This window comes from Rhamphochromis sp. 'chilingali' (assembly GCF_963969265.1).
Source record: "Rhamphochromis sp. 'chilingali' genome assembly, chromosome: 12".
Lineage (NCBI taxonomy): Eukaryota > Metazoa > Chordata > Actinopteri > Cichliformes > Cichlidae > Rhamphochromis > Rhamphochromis sp. 'chilingali'.
The window spans coordinates 16,941,252-16,956,408 of NC_137939.1; positions in this window are offsets into that span (position 1 = coordinate 16,941,252).

The following is a 15,157-nucleotide window of genomic DNA, read 5'->3' on the forward strand; positions in this document are numbered from 1 at the left end:
TATAGGCACGTGTGTTTTCAACTGTATTTGTGAATTTGTGTGTGTGTGCATGCAGCAATGTTTGTGAGACCTCCCGCCTGCTCTTCCATTGACTTTCACTTTGGCCGATACAGGATGTCAATTTATCAGTCGATTGAATATCTACCAGTCCTTTATTTATGACAACACTGGATGAAGTGTTGCTGCTCCTTTTTCTTCTTCTCTGAAGAGGTGTGGAGAGAGACAAGTGTGTGCATGTGTGGGGAGAAGGGGGGAGGGGAGGACAAGAGAGAAGCAAAAATCAATGTATTTTTACTGAAAGCTCTTGTGTAGCAGGAACACAGACAGGAAGGAAAGGGGCAGGACAGAGAAAGGGGAAGGGGTTCAGGGTAAGAAAAGCAGTCTGAAAGGAAAGGACAGAGGGTAGGAGCTTTTTTTATGTCTCCACTCGCTTTCGTACTACTCAGAAAAATGTCATACTGGTGTCTGCATTGGACTGGAGTATTTTTGCTGTAGTCCTACAAAGTGAAGCTTCGGCTACGTTCACACTGCAGGCAAAAGCGCATCAAATCTGACTTTTTCTGACCCTATGTGACCCATATCCAATCATGGTATGACAGTGTGAACAGCACAAATCCGATATTTTCAAATCCAATCTGGGTCACTTTCATATGTGGTACTGAATCCGATACATATCTGATGTTTTAGAAAGCAACTGCTGTTTGAACGGTCATGTTGCATTAAATCCGTCTTTACGTCACTGACACAAGACAGACGCCAATTATCAGCGCCGGAGAAGACATCGTGAACGCTTCCTGGCCATCCAGTGTAGATGTTAGTGAAAATGTTGGGAAGACAACGTTGGAGAAACGTGAACATTGTATTTGTACTGTATAATCTGCAGATTCTGACAGAAATCTGCAACTATCCTTTGAAGCACCACTCCTCTTTAAAACAGCAATAATGCAAACCTTCTGTAGATTTTCTGTATTTTTTTAGTTGTTATAAACATCTATAGATATTTTGCTTTTGTTTGTTTTTTATTAACCATATGAATACTGATGGGGCTCATTGTACTTCAGCTTAAGAAAAACAAGTAATTAAAAAGATTTTATCATTTTAATTGCTTGCACCCTAAATGCTTACAGCATAGGAAATAGATAAACACAATGTAAATAACCAGTCCATTCATTATTAGGCATCTTTTTGTATTTGGTTTTGTTTTGTGTACTTACAGTGGTGTACAAATGGAGGAAGAGTGAAACAGCAGAAGAATTAAGAAAGGAACATAAGATGATATCTCAATTCATGTGTGTCTATTCAGAGTTGTGTGCAAGTAATCACATTTGTAAATATTTAAAAAAAAAAAGTAAGGATGCATAGCTAAAAAGCAAGTTTTGTTTGAAGCACTGAAAATACACATAAGTCATCAGTCAACTCAACCAACTTTTCAATTGGCTGCCTTTTTTTGCTTTACTTCTGCCATGGCCAATATGCAAATGAGTGTGGACAATAATCCACAAGTGAGTTTGTTGGTAAATTGTGGGTTTTGTTATCTCCGAGCTGAGGCTCAAAGGTTGAGGTTATACCGTGTTACCTAGAACCAGGGTTGCAGAAGTTAGCGATATAAGCGTGATAATGGACAGCTGCTAGTGGTGGCTGGCACATGCAAGGCAGGCATATGTGGGCATACTACATCCATTTAAAGGATCTGCTATATTTATATTTTTCAGTAGTTGTCATAACCAGTGTTGGGTAAGTTACTTTAAATTAGTAACTTAGTTACATTACTAGTTACTTCAAAACAAAAACTGCAGTCGTGGTGCTTTCGATTGTACTCAGAACTCGGAAATTCTGCCTTCTGAATAGGAAGATGTAGGTAACACCAGACTGAAGATGAGCTGCATACAGAGCTGGACTGGGACAAATAAATCGCCCGGGCATTTTGACTAGAGACCGGCCCACCATTACAGGAAAAATCATAAAGCCTTTGAATGAAAATACCGTAATTGTCGGGCTATAAGCCGCTACTTTTTGCACAAGCTTTGAACCCTGCGGCTTTTAGTCAGGTGCGGCTTTTCTATGGATTGTCCATGATTTTTGTCATATCATAAGACGATTTGTTTTGTTTGTTCCGCTGTTGTACGGCACTACATTGCCTGGCGGAAGGATCGGGGTTCAAGAGTGGTATGTTAGTCACATGTCCGTCCGCCAGGCAACGTAGTGCCGTACGAAGTAGCGCGAAAAACAAACTTCAAAGTAGCGCTACGCGTTCAGCTGGAGTCGTGGATGATGAGCGGCGATAAACTTGCGAAAAGCAAGTTATGCCCAACTCCACCGGTGGATTCTGACAGCGTGGAAAAGTGTGAAAACATCCACGATCACCAACGGATTTTGAAGGGCTGGACTGCTGCATGATGGAGAGGAGGACACCGCCACGGCCCTTCTGAGGGTGTTCAACTCTGACACTGACAATGAGGATTTCTTTGGTTTTGAAAGTGACAACGAAGGAGAGAAGCGGAGAGTGGATGACGAAGCCATCCTGAGCCTGTTTGTATCCGACACTGGAGGAGAGGACTTTGGTGGTTTTAATGCGCAGGAAGAAGAGAAAGATGGTGGTGAATGACTGACTTTTCTTCTTGTTAAAGCTGTGTCACTGCACCTGAGCCTAAAAGGTAGTCCAAATCTATTTTTCTGGTGTGCTATAGGTTACTGTTATGTACTACATGTGCAAATATGTACCCATAACTTGTTTTTCAAAATATTAATAAAAGGGGTGTGTCTCCAAACAGCCATCTCTTTCCTGACAATTCCCTTTGTGCATATTCTCTTACATATGATAAGTCAACATTGAAACACCTGCGGCTTTTAGTCAGGTGCGGCTAGGATTTTCCCCTGATTTTAGTTAATATTCAGGTGCGCTTTGTAGTCCGGGAAATACGGTAAACACTCTTGTGACAGTGATGTATACTGTTCGGATGGTATATATGTATCAATCTATCAATTGTTTGTTGCAAGACTCAGATAATTATTTTTTTTAAAAGTGAGACATTTTAAATGAGAATAAGAAAGTATTTCCTTGTGCCCCCCTTTCCCTTTTAATGCCCTACATGGACCCCTGGCAACACTTTGCTAGACCCGCCCCTGCATAGTTACCAGCTGTCAGCTACTTAGAAAAGGATCCTGGTGTTATTTGTCTCTCAGAAACAGTTCATAACTTCCTCATAACTCATTCATATCACCTAAAAGGTAAACCTGTTTCTCCATCACAGCTCTGATGATTCAGTAAGGACATCTCCTGGTTTCATCTTCATGTTTCCCTCTCATCACATAACCAAACCGACATCATGACCAGCAGGTTTACAGCTGTGGCTCCAGCAAACGTCAGCTGATATTAGAAATTAATATTAAATAAATTCTAACAACAGCTGATCAAGCTTAAAAGTGCTGCTGTTTTTTACCACGACATCCGTTGGTTTCCTCTTTCTGGCGCAAAGTGGGCGATAAACAAACAAGAGAGAAAAGCCGATCAGCTGATCATTGATTAGTTTCATGATTGAAGTAGCAACAGGAGAGGGAGGGTGAGAGGATGAGAGAAGAAGAGGCAGCTGTGCAGCGTAAACACAGAATAACTCCAGCTTTGTGTCTTTTTCATTGTAGCTGAAGTCCGGGACAAACTGTTCCTTTTCACCTCAATACGAAACGCGCAATATTTTCTCTGAATACGAGATGATTCCGTTTTTTACGGGACGGTTGGCAACTCTAATAATTAACCTTATGAACAAAATTAAGTTCAACATCAGTAACATAGCACCCACCCAGCTGTATAGAAACCCTGTCATGCTAGCTAGCACGCAGTACGAAAAAGTCAGCATAACGAAAATAAACTCCACCTAAACTTGGTTCATATCTGACCCAGAGAGACTGCAGGTCATAATTTCCTACCTGAAGTTCAGTTCACCTGACACTCTCGGACCAGCCCATATGGAAAAGATATATATAAATCTTATAAAGTTTGTATCTGTCTTGTGTGAAACTTGTATGAAAAGCATATAAGAGTGAAAACAGATATAAGATCCCTTGAAAAATTATATAATGAAACTTGTATGTTTTGGATACTTACTAAAACAATGTATGAAAGTAATGCGAAAGTGGCCACTTTCATGAGTAAATCATGTAAGCCTTATATGTTTTCCCACAGGCATTCCACAGAATGCCTGTGGGATGCAGAAACCGGCAAGAACCTTTCCATGCATCAATGTTTCTGGAAAACTTCAACAAAATTTCCAGGATTATCCGTTTTGATAACCGAGACGACAGACCAGCTCGACGGCAGAGAGACAAGCTACCTGCCATCAGGACAGTGTGGGATAAGTGTGTGCACCACCTCCCCTGTTTTACAACCCTGGGCCTAATGTCACCATTGATGAGCAGCTGATCCCATTTAGTTGTGAAACATATTGCTTCACGTGTAAATGTGTTGTGTCTTTCCACTCACTCCACTTGATTATAACTGATTTTTTTTTATAACATTTTATATAAAAGAAAAACGAGAAGCACATTAATTCATAAATGTGATCTAATAAAGGTAAAGGGAAAAAATTAACCATGTTTGCTGTTCATATGGCTTGTAATTGGGATGAAGTAAACATCTGTTGAGTAATTTAACATAAAATTGTTTGATAGTGTTAATTTGGAAAGCCAAAACTCTAGCGGGTCCACCAGACCCATGAACACTGGCTGAGTAACAAAAATACGAACACCACACAAGGGTTAAAGGAAGAAAGGACTAAAGTCACACTGTGAAAGAGAGCCAGAGATCATATTTCATTTTCATTTTCAAGTTTCACAGGTGTAGTTTCATAGTAGTGAGTGAGCCTTTGCAGACAAGTCAGCATCTTCCATGCAAACTGTGAGAACTGTTAAGTTCGCTGGGTCACCATATAGTTCTTATTTTGGAAGATCAAAGCTATTACACTGACCATAATCATTTAACATTTTTAAACACCTCCATCTTTTATGATCCTGTGAAATATCCTGAGCTCACAATTTGACTTGGCTTCTGCGATATTTGCAGCCCTACATACCTAAGTAAAACCTGCCTTTTTTCCTATAGTAAATGTAATGAATAATAATTATTGTTGTTGTTATTATTATTAATAATAATAAGCAAATCATCCAATCACATGGCAGCATGTAGACATGGTCAAGACAATCTGCTGAAGTTCACTCCAAGTATCAGATTAGGGAAGAAAGGTGAATTAATTGACATGTGCCATAGCATGGCTGTTGGTGCCAGACAGTCTGACCTGAGTATTTCAAAAACTGCTGATCTATTGGGATTTTCGCACACAATCATCTCTAGGGTATGCATAAAATGTTTATTAAAAAAAAGAAGCTATGACATGAGCTATGCCATTTACAAGTAGCTCTTGTAAATGGCAGAGGTCAGACGGGAACTGCCAGAAATCAATACGCAGCCCTAGTAAATACTCTAAAATAATACAGAGAAAACCCCAATAACAAATGATTCCTTTTCAGCAAGCCCTTTGCAAAGGAAAAACTGGGAAGGAAAACCTCCCTTTTAACAGGAAGAAACCTTCAGCAGCCACCTGCCACGACCGGTTGATTTTTCTACCAATGTTCCCTCTAAGCTGTGCACGTACGCACTGATGGCACGGTCTCTGCACACAGAAAATCTGCGTTGTGCACAGAAAAAAAATCTAACCTGAATTGAAATTAAAATTAATACTTTAACAATTCTTTTTTGCAGTGTTAGTGTTAGTCGGTAAGTGACTGGCTGCTCCCATATGGGATTAGAACGATGCCACCTTATCCCATAGTCCAGCCAATAATGCGATCCACATTCGTATATACGCAGCTAATCAACGTCGTTGACAGGCTATGAAAGCGTCCTTATGTGCTGACACCAGTGTTTTAGCTAGCGAAGCGGCGTGGCTGATGTGGAGTGAAGCCACGTTAATGACAACGTGTACAACTATTGGAGATGTGAGCAGGACAGACGGAACAATTGACGGAAAAAGTGTGGACTTTATACCAGTTTTTAAATTGTGTTGATAGGCCACGTAAAACCAGAGTTATGATAAAAATATCTGCAATGTTTGGTTTTCTTCCTGAATATTATCGTTGCTTATATTTACTCATCAAATTTGATGCAGAACAGCTGATTGTTCTGTAAACAGTTTGAAATGTTTATTTAAAAAAACGCCCTGGCTGCATTTTTAGGTAAACAGCTGCAAAAAACTTTGTTGTTTGCATAACTCAGTTACTTTTTTGAAGAAGTAACTATATAATTAATTGCCCAACATTGGTCATTATATACTGTATTTTGCAGACAGAGAGTTACGGGACTCTCTCCCAGACCACAGACTCATACTCATAATGTAAGTCAGAGCTTTATTTAAAAAAAAGAAAAAAAAAGAAGAAGGAAAGTTTTGTTTTCAAAATTAGAGTTCAAGTTATTTTTATTTTTTTATTTTTACAAAATGTTAACATACTACACAGGTCAACAAGATTCTTTTTGAAATTTTCATCGTAAGTGGGCTAAAGCAGTTAATTAAAAGTAGTCTAACATAAATGTAAATGCTGTAATTTGATTATTTTAGTAAACCATGTAACTTGGATGGATTCGATGCTGCCGTGACCACAGTGCACACATCTGCTGTTGCTCACGGTGGTCCAAGGGACCGCTCAGGGAGTTTGTGTGTTCACTCAGACACATGAAAAATTAGAGGGAACATTGTTTCCTACAGTCAAAATTTAAAAGAAGAACTAAATGTGTTTTGTTACAGCAGTATCTAAAAGTAGAAAGAGTTCATGGACAAATAGTTTGTGCACTGCAGGATCTTATTCAAGTGTGAAAACTATTAGATTTCCTTGATTAAATGTTGATCACACATGTGATTTTACAACATAATGTGTGGGGTGTAGGCTTATTACTCTGAAATTAACTTATTAATCTCAGACGCAGTCATGATTTTAGCACTGTCTGTAGCACTGTTTAGCTTACGCGAGTGTTATTTAGACCCAGAGTTTCTGTGTTGATCGACAACTGCTCTCACAAACTCACGTGCACACATATACACACTGAATACTCACTTCAACTTGTGCTTCTTCCAGTAATTCACACTAAACTGCATTACTGAATTCTCTTCTATTATTGAATGAAAACATATTACTGTCATTTTTCATTTACAGGGAAATGCAGTTCACAGTAAAAAGTTCCTTTCCCATTAATTTCCTTTGCAGAATATGCTCTTCTTCCCCCCGGAGAAATGGGAAAATAAGGCTGATAAACAATTTAGACAGATGCTCGATCAGAGCATAGCTGAGGATGTCCCGCTCCTTATTCAGATCAGCTTTTTACTTGCAACGCTAAGGTGGATGTGGAGGCATTTGATGACAGCATATTGTGCAGATGGTTATAAATCCTCCAGCTTTTGTCCATGATGGTGATTCTTACCAAAGAGAGGTCTTTCAAACTAAATGAAGGTCAACTTGTGACATAAGGTTTGCTGCAAATAAGCTGCTAATGTAATTTTACATTTAATGAATATTTCCCCATGAAAGCAAATTGCAATTGCTAGAGAAGTGATGATACTGAGAATAAAGAGTGACAAGCTGTTAAATCACTAAAATAGGTTATGGAAATGTGAAAATGTACAAAGTAAATGTGTTTCACCACATTTTAAAAATTAAGAGCAAATTCCCTCTCTATTTTTAATTGAATTATATATTATCCACTTTAAATTTTACTGTGTTGTGTTGAAAATATATGAAAACAACTCAACATACCATCTAATTAAATTCTGCCCTTGGTGATGAAGGGTTTTTTATTTCATTTTATTTTTTTACTATTTTTAAAAAGCGTACACTGCCTCAGGTGTAAACAGAATTCACAATTCTATCAGTTACGTTCTGTGTACACTCTGGCTGGCAAAACAAGTGAAAGAAAAGCAACAGCATCTGTAAATATGTATGTATATTAACCATAAGTATGTATGTAAAAGACAATGTTTTGTGCCATTGATCTAGAAATATTAAAAAAGGTGGCCTTTATTTTTATACAGTTTCATTCATTCTTCGAAGCAAATCACTAGTTGTCATGGTATTCAGTTTAAGTTCAGTTTCATTTCCTATTTAGCACATATTCACGATGACAATAATCTCTAGATTTCAAAGTAAAGACCCTAGAATATGAGAAAGAAAAGCAGCATCTATCACACAATAGCAAGCAAGCTATGATATGGTTTGGTCCAGGTGTCAGCTTCCACTTGGCGCTATACATCAGAACCTGTAGGAAAGAGACAGCAGTATGTATTCATTAAAAGTAAAGTTCAGGTTCCAAAAAAGAAAAGAAAGCAAAGCAGAGAAAGGACAAAGCACACAATTTATTTTGACACAATTTTTTTCAAAATGTGATGGGTCTCATTCTGGAAAGGTGAACATTAAATAAACTGCCTGACTTTTCTAGTATTAGTCAGCTAACTTCATTCCTAACAGAAAATAATGTGTTTGTGTGTCATTAACATTTGATCAGTGACTGCAGAGCCTTTATACATATTTCTGCTTAATCAATTTTTTCTGTACCTGTAAACCTGCTTCCAGGCCAAAGAGATTAGCTGTCCCACTCTCATCTCCATGTAGTCCCTCACTCCTCACACTGAATTCCCCTGCAGATCTAGGAAGAAGCTGGTGATTTCTTTTATTTCAAAAATGTGTCTAGTTGCAGGAAGCTCCTGGTAACGTTTATTTTCATTCCACACGTTATTTTGTAATAATATATTATGAACATATCCCACATAAACAAATCATTTTTGCAGAAGTGTACATCACTGCATACATTTTGTACACTGCCAGTCACTGTTCTAGGTTCTGAGAGCTTTCAGTAAACTAAAGTGGGTTAAAAACTATTTGAAGTGCACTAGGTCTCAGGATTGAGAGATTTTTTTTAATTATTATTATTAAAATGATTATTAAAGCTATATTTTCCATTTTAAAGATAAGAATTTAAATTTACTTCCATCTAAACTGTTAATGTATATTTTGTTTGTATTTATATTTGGTGTAAGGTGTCAATCAGCATAAAAATAATTTAAAACAATACAATAATTTTATTATAAAAATAGTATTAAGATGCAAAAAATGCCCTGCACATTTGCCATCATTTGCACAAAATTGTAAATCTATCGTAACCAGAATACCAATACATGTCTGCACAGTGTTATGTTTTTGGGGTTGGCATTGCCTCTGGTGCTGAAATGGTTGAGTTCAAAGTGATGTTTTTTTTTCAATATCCTCAAGTCCCTAGTGACGCTAGGTGACAGTGGGAAGGAAGAACTCACTTTTAGCAGGAAAAAACATGAAGCAGATGAAGGTTCAGTGAAGGGTAGCCATCTGCTATTACTTGCTGGGAAAGGCTGGACTGGTAACCTGGCCCACCAGTCGTTTGCACAAGATGCGCTCATGCACCTTGTACAACAGAGTTTAGTGTGGGAAAAACAGGGAAAAGGTTTAACTAAAAATCTAAGAGAGAAAAAGAAAAAAACAACTTTAAAAAAATGTGTCAAATTAAAGAACATGTTTGCTGTTGGGGCTGCTGCGGGAGCGTCAACAGTAGTACCGGCAAAAATTAATAACAAGCCTTCAAAGTCACAGTGTGCTGCTGCTGCTGCTAGCATAAGCAGGGAATAAGTGCAGGAGGAGGGATAGCAGTCCCAACAAGAGATTGAGGAAGAAAGAGGAAGGTGAAAGACAATAGACAGAAAGGCATAATTAGGAAGGGAAAGATTCAAGAATTCAGGTAAAATGATGCTGATTGAAAGTGTGGCTTTTAATTGTCACATGCTATAATACACTATTTAACACATAAAATTTATTGGCACCACTTTAACTCATGGTGCCTGGATTCGAGTCCAACCTCCTTCCCTTTTCTGCTTGTTAAAATGCCATTAAGCTATTTGTTTTCAAATGAAAAATAACTTTATTTTGCTTATTCTTGATATTTCATATGGGCATATTTCACATTTGATAATATCTTCATAATATTACTGGTAATATTAGTAGCAGATAATAAGTATATTCAAGGTTAAGATTATTTTGGGGTCAGTTGAGGTCAATGTTCCCTCTAAGCTGTGCGCACTGTTGTCAGGCCTGTAGGTATCAGGCTTGTGATGTTCTCCTTTATCTCATAGTGGACAGAAATTATTTTTTGGAGTGGCACAAATAATTTGTGTGGCATCAAATTTGATGCAGAACAGCTGATTTTTTAAATGTTTATTTAAAAAATCGTCTTGGCTGCATTTTTAGGTAAACAGCTGCAAAAAACTTTGTTGTTTGCATAACTCAGCTACTTTTTTGAAGAACTAACTATATAATTAATTGCCCAACATTGGTCATTATATACTGTATTTTGCAGACAGAGAGTTCCGGGACTCTCTCCCAGACCACAGACTCATACTCATAATGTAAGTCAGAGCAAAATAAATAAAAAAAGAAAGTTTTGTGAAAAATTAGAGGGAACATTGGTTGGGGTGGAGTTATAGTATTAGAAATGCACAGAAACACATTATGCTGCAACTGAGAACCATTTCTTTTCAGCTTTGGCTGGCACACACACACACTTGGGAATAACAAGGATAAAGAAGGAAAAAAAATCTGTCAGGGTAAAAAACTCAGGAGACAATAACTGAAAACAGAAAGTCAACAAGAGGGAGAGGAAGAGGATAAAAGTTGAGAAAAGGAACCCTCCCTCCCTTTGAGAGTCATGTCAGCCACTACTGATGAATGTGGTCAAACATCAATACGGTGAGAATGATGACATCTGGCACACACACACACAAGGTTACAACACGCAGTTAAATGTGCTTTGGTAAAGTACCTGCTTTCTTCTTCATCCCTTTAACCTCCATTTCAATTTCCATATTAAAATGTCTCCCATTGTTTTATGTGACTTGGCACATTGCTCCTTGATCTTCAATGACATCAGGCTGATAAATAAATCGATGTACAGTAAAGGGCAAAGTTATCATATGCCACGATGGGCCCATGTGTTCGGCAGCAGCTCAATCTCTTATTCTAAATTTCAGTTTTCCTTTCTGCGAGTGTAAGGCTGGCCTAGTCCACGCCCTGCTTTGTGACATGTTGTCTGATATGAACTTTTTCAGTCTCCTCATTTTGCATTTCTCTGAACACACTTTAGGTGTCAAAATTGAAGGAAAAATTCCTTAACCCTGGAGATAAAAATGTATAATATTCAAAAACATATTAAATCAAATGCAGTTTTGCAGATAACTGAAAAGAAAATGTCCTTAGAAGCCATCATTTTGCTGTAACTTGCATCCTATATGTCTGCTACAGTTGAACTAAACTAATCATTTTTGTATTAGCCCATTTAAATGCTACATATGTGTAGAAAGAGACATTTTGAAATCCTAACAAAAAGTCATCATTTTAATTGTTATGCCATGTTTGTTTATCTTACCTTTCAGTCTCAATCATTAATGAGGAAGCATTTCTGGCTATATACCAGTGAAATTTCAGATATTTGTCTCTATGCCAATTAAAGAAAATGATTGCCATTGTGGAAGCGGACAAAGACTGTAAACCTTTCCCTTAAGGGTCTTGACTATTCCAAAATGCTGACTTTAATGCTTTTTAGCCATTCTTTACTAGAACAATGATATTGATTCCCCAACCATCCAATGTTTTTAACTGTTCATCCAGGTCAGGATCTTACAATGTACACTGGAACAACTGTTTGCTGACAATTTATGCCAGAAAACCGAAAGAACCAAAATGAATTTCATTTATTTAGCCTGATGTTCTCTACTAGTTTTGAACTGTAATTTCCCTAAATATGTACTTAAACATACTGAGAGCTATAATTTGGGTTGGTGCTTAACTAGGACCAGATCTCATCATCAGATTTCATTCATTAATAAATCACAGAAAGTCTGTTGAAATAAAGATATATTTTCAGCGAATGAAAATTAATTTTTGTTGCAGTTTGAGAAAGACTACCTACATTATACATGCGGTGTACACTGAAAAAAGGCCATGTTGGATTTAATTGATTCAATAGTGGACATTGGTTGCACACAAATGTTTTGCTTTGGCAGAAACTTAAACAACAGAGTTAAATCAACACAACTTATTCATAGTCAATAAACCTGGGAATTTATTGTTCATAAAACGGGACTGAAACATGTTTAGATGAAGTAAGTTGAGCTCTTGGAATATTTTAATCCTTCACAATTTTGTCGTTTTATTTCAACACTATTCAATAACCTTTACCACAATACTACTTGATCACTTAAATACTACATGTTGTCTTCACATGACATAAGGTTCAACAAAGGGGGCTGGGTACACACTGGACAGCTCACCAGTCAATCACATAGAGACAAACAACCATTTGCACTCACATTCATGTGGAATTCAGAATCACCAATTGACCTAAGCTAACTCTAATAACTGCATGACTTTTAACTGTGGGAGGACGCCAGAATACTCAGAGACAAACCAGCGCAAACTAGCCAGATTGTGGATTTGAAACCAGGACCTTCTTACTGTGAGACAACAGCGCTAACCACCATGTCACCAATCCAGGATTAACAAAAGTAGGAAAGCTATGATTTCAAGGCTTGATGCAGAATTTTCTGTACATTTCTGTCCTTGACAGGTTAAACCACAAATAAAAAGCAATAGCATACATGTTGTGTGTGTGTAGTTGTCTGCCTCTTATAACTCCAGTGATTTTCCTGCAGTTTGAAATCTCATGTGATCTCGTTAATTTCATGAGTCCAGCAACTAACCACTCTTACTAGATTGTATCATGTCATCTCAACAAGAACAAATTAAGTTGTTGAATTTCGTACAGATCCTACATGATTTAATTACGTTCAAGATAGAAACATGAAAATTTTGTGTTAAAATTACAATGTAAACTTTTTTAATGTAACAACCACCCAATTTACTTCTTTCGGTATACCAAAAAAAATAGAGGCGGCTGCTCGACTTGACTGAGATGGATGCCTTCCTGAAACCACAATCCAAAGCGTGCGAGACTGAAATTCCGTGCAGTGTCGCGAGATTTAACATTGCATTTAACATCATATCATTGACTTACTTCACTCGAACATGATATGAACAATTTAATCTACCCGCCCTGCATATTATGTCGTTTCTACACTATATACCGTGCTGCCATGTGGCACGGTGGTTAGCACTGTTGCCGCACAGCAAGAAGGTCCTGAGTTCAATTCCACCATCAGGCTGGGGTCTTTCTGTGTGGAGTTTGCATGTTCTCACCGTGTTTGCGTGGGTTCTCTCCGGGTACTCCGGCTTCCTCCCACCGTCCAAAGACATGCAGCTTGTGGGGATAGGTTAATTAGATAATCCAAATTGTCACTAGGTATGAATGTGAGTGTGAATGGTTGTCTGTCCCTGTGTGTTGGCCCTGCGACAGACTGGCGACCTGTCCAGGGTGTACCCCCGCCTCTCGCCCTATGACAGCTGGGATAGGCTCCCGCGACCCTGAAAAGGATAAGCGGAAGCGAATGGATGGATGGATACACTATATAGTTACACTTAACTTTAAACCATGAGGCAGTTGTGTTAAATACACGCAAGATGCTTACATAAATCCAAGAGCTGGCCAATCCCTTTTTTTCAGTGTAAAAGGACTTAGCCATCTGCAGTATTTTAAAGAAGGGGTGTATTTTGCTCAAGAAGCATTTTAGAGAAATTACATTGTGTTTCTGTAACGCATCCCTGGTTCGCAGGTTGAGGTATGCCACCTTGATGGATCACTCCTGCCCTTTTCTTGTTTTTCTTTTCTCTTCACTTCCTCGAAACATCGAGAAGATGTAATACCACTGACTTTCAATAATCCCACAGATTTAACGGGTTGTAAACACACTGAGGTTTAATCAAAATCGCTGTCGGTTTGTTTGTTTATTTGCGAGTTTATTTGTAACGTGTACGTTCCACTTGATTTCTCCATTTCTTCAGCAGCGCTTCCAGTCGTGACAAGCACTGTTTCATTTTAGTGTAATTGCATACACAACACTCCCTTCCCATAATTACTCACTAGCTCATCACACCCAGGACATGAAAAACTGAAAATGACCACATCTACCATTTGCAGCAGTGTGTGTCATCTTCATCGCATCCCCCTCCTCCTTCCACCTCCTCAGCCCCTGAAATGCCTCCTTTACCATTCGTTAGCATAGCATCTCCGCTCAGCCTCGGCCTACCATCTATCACAGCAGACCAAGGCAAATGGAGCTTTCAGCTGAGTGGTGATAAGGAATCGCAGCCACATTAAAACATCTGTCACACCTCCAAAGCCATACTCGGCGTGTGTTACAACGGCCAGGGAGGAGGGAGGAGAGTGAAGGGTTCAGGGAAGGAAGAAAGTAGGATGAAAGTAGGGACAAATAAGAGACGGGATAAAATGTGGATAGACAGATCATTTTAACAATACTTACATTTCTGACATCTTTGTTTGTTTTTTACTTCCATCATCATTCATATTCTACACTATAAACCTTAGTTATCTTAATCAAGTGCCCATACTGTAGGTGGAAGCCATTCAATATAAGTCTGTATTTGTTGTTGTGTTTTGACCTTGTTTTGTACTACTGATGCCACATACTGTAGTTTTTAATTGTCTTTTTTAACACCAGCAAAACCTCAGTGAAAAGACATTGGCTTCTTTTCCAGCTCTATAAAAAATGTTTGTTTGGGTAAAACAAAGTTAAAATGCTGTCTTTTTTAAAGCTACTGAAGTGTAGAAAAGAGCATTCCATTAAGCTGAAAAAAGAGGGTATCACATCCTTCTCAGCAGCTTTACCTTTGAACCCAGAACTGTCTTGCTGTGAGATGACATTGCTTGCCACTGCACCATTATGGTGTGTGAGGACAATAATTTGACTGTTTAGAGGCTTGTACAAATAGGCATTAGATTGTAGACATATCCAATGTCAATTATATGCACTGGGGGAAAAAAGCATGCTTTTGCTTTTTCTTTTTCTTATTATGCCCTTCCAACGCCTCCACTAAAAATCTGCCTTTTGTGTTTATGGCAGTTTATGTTCAATCTTGTTGGAAAACAGAAAAAAACAGTAGTGACCACCAGGTGTAAATAATGGAA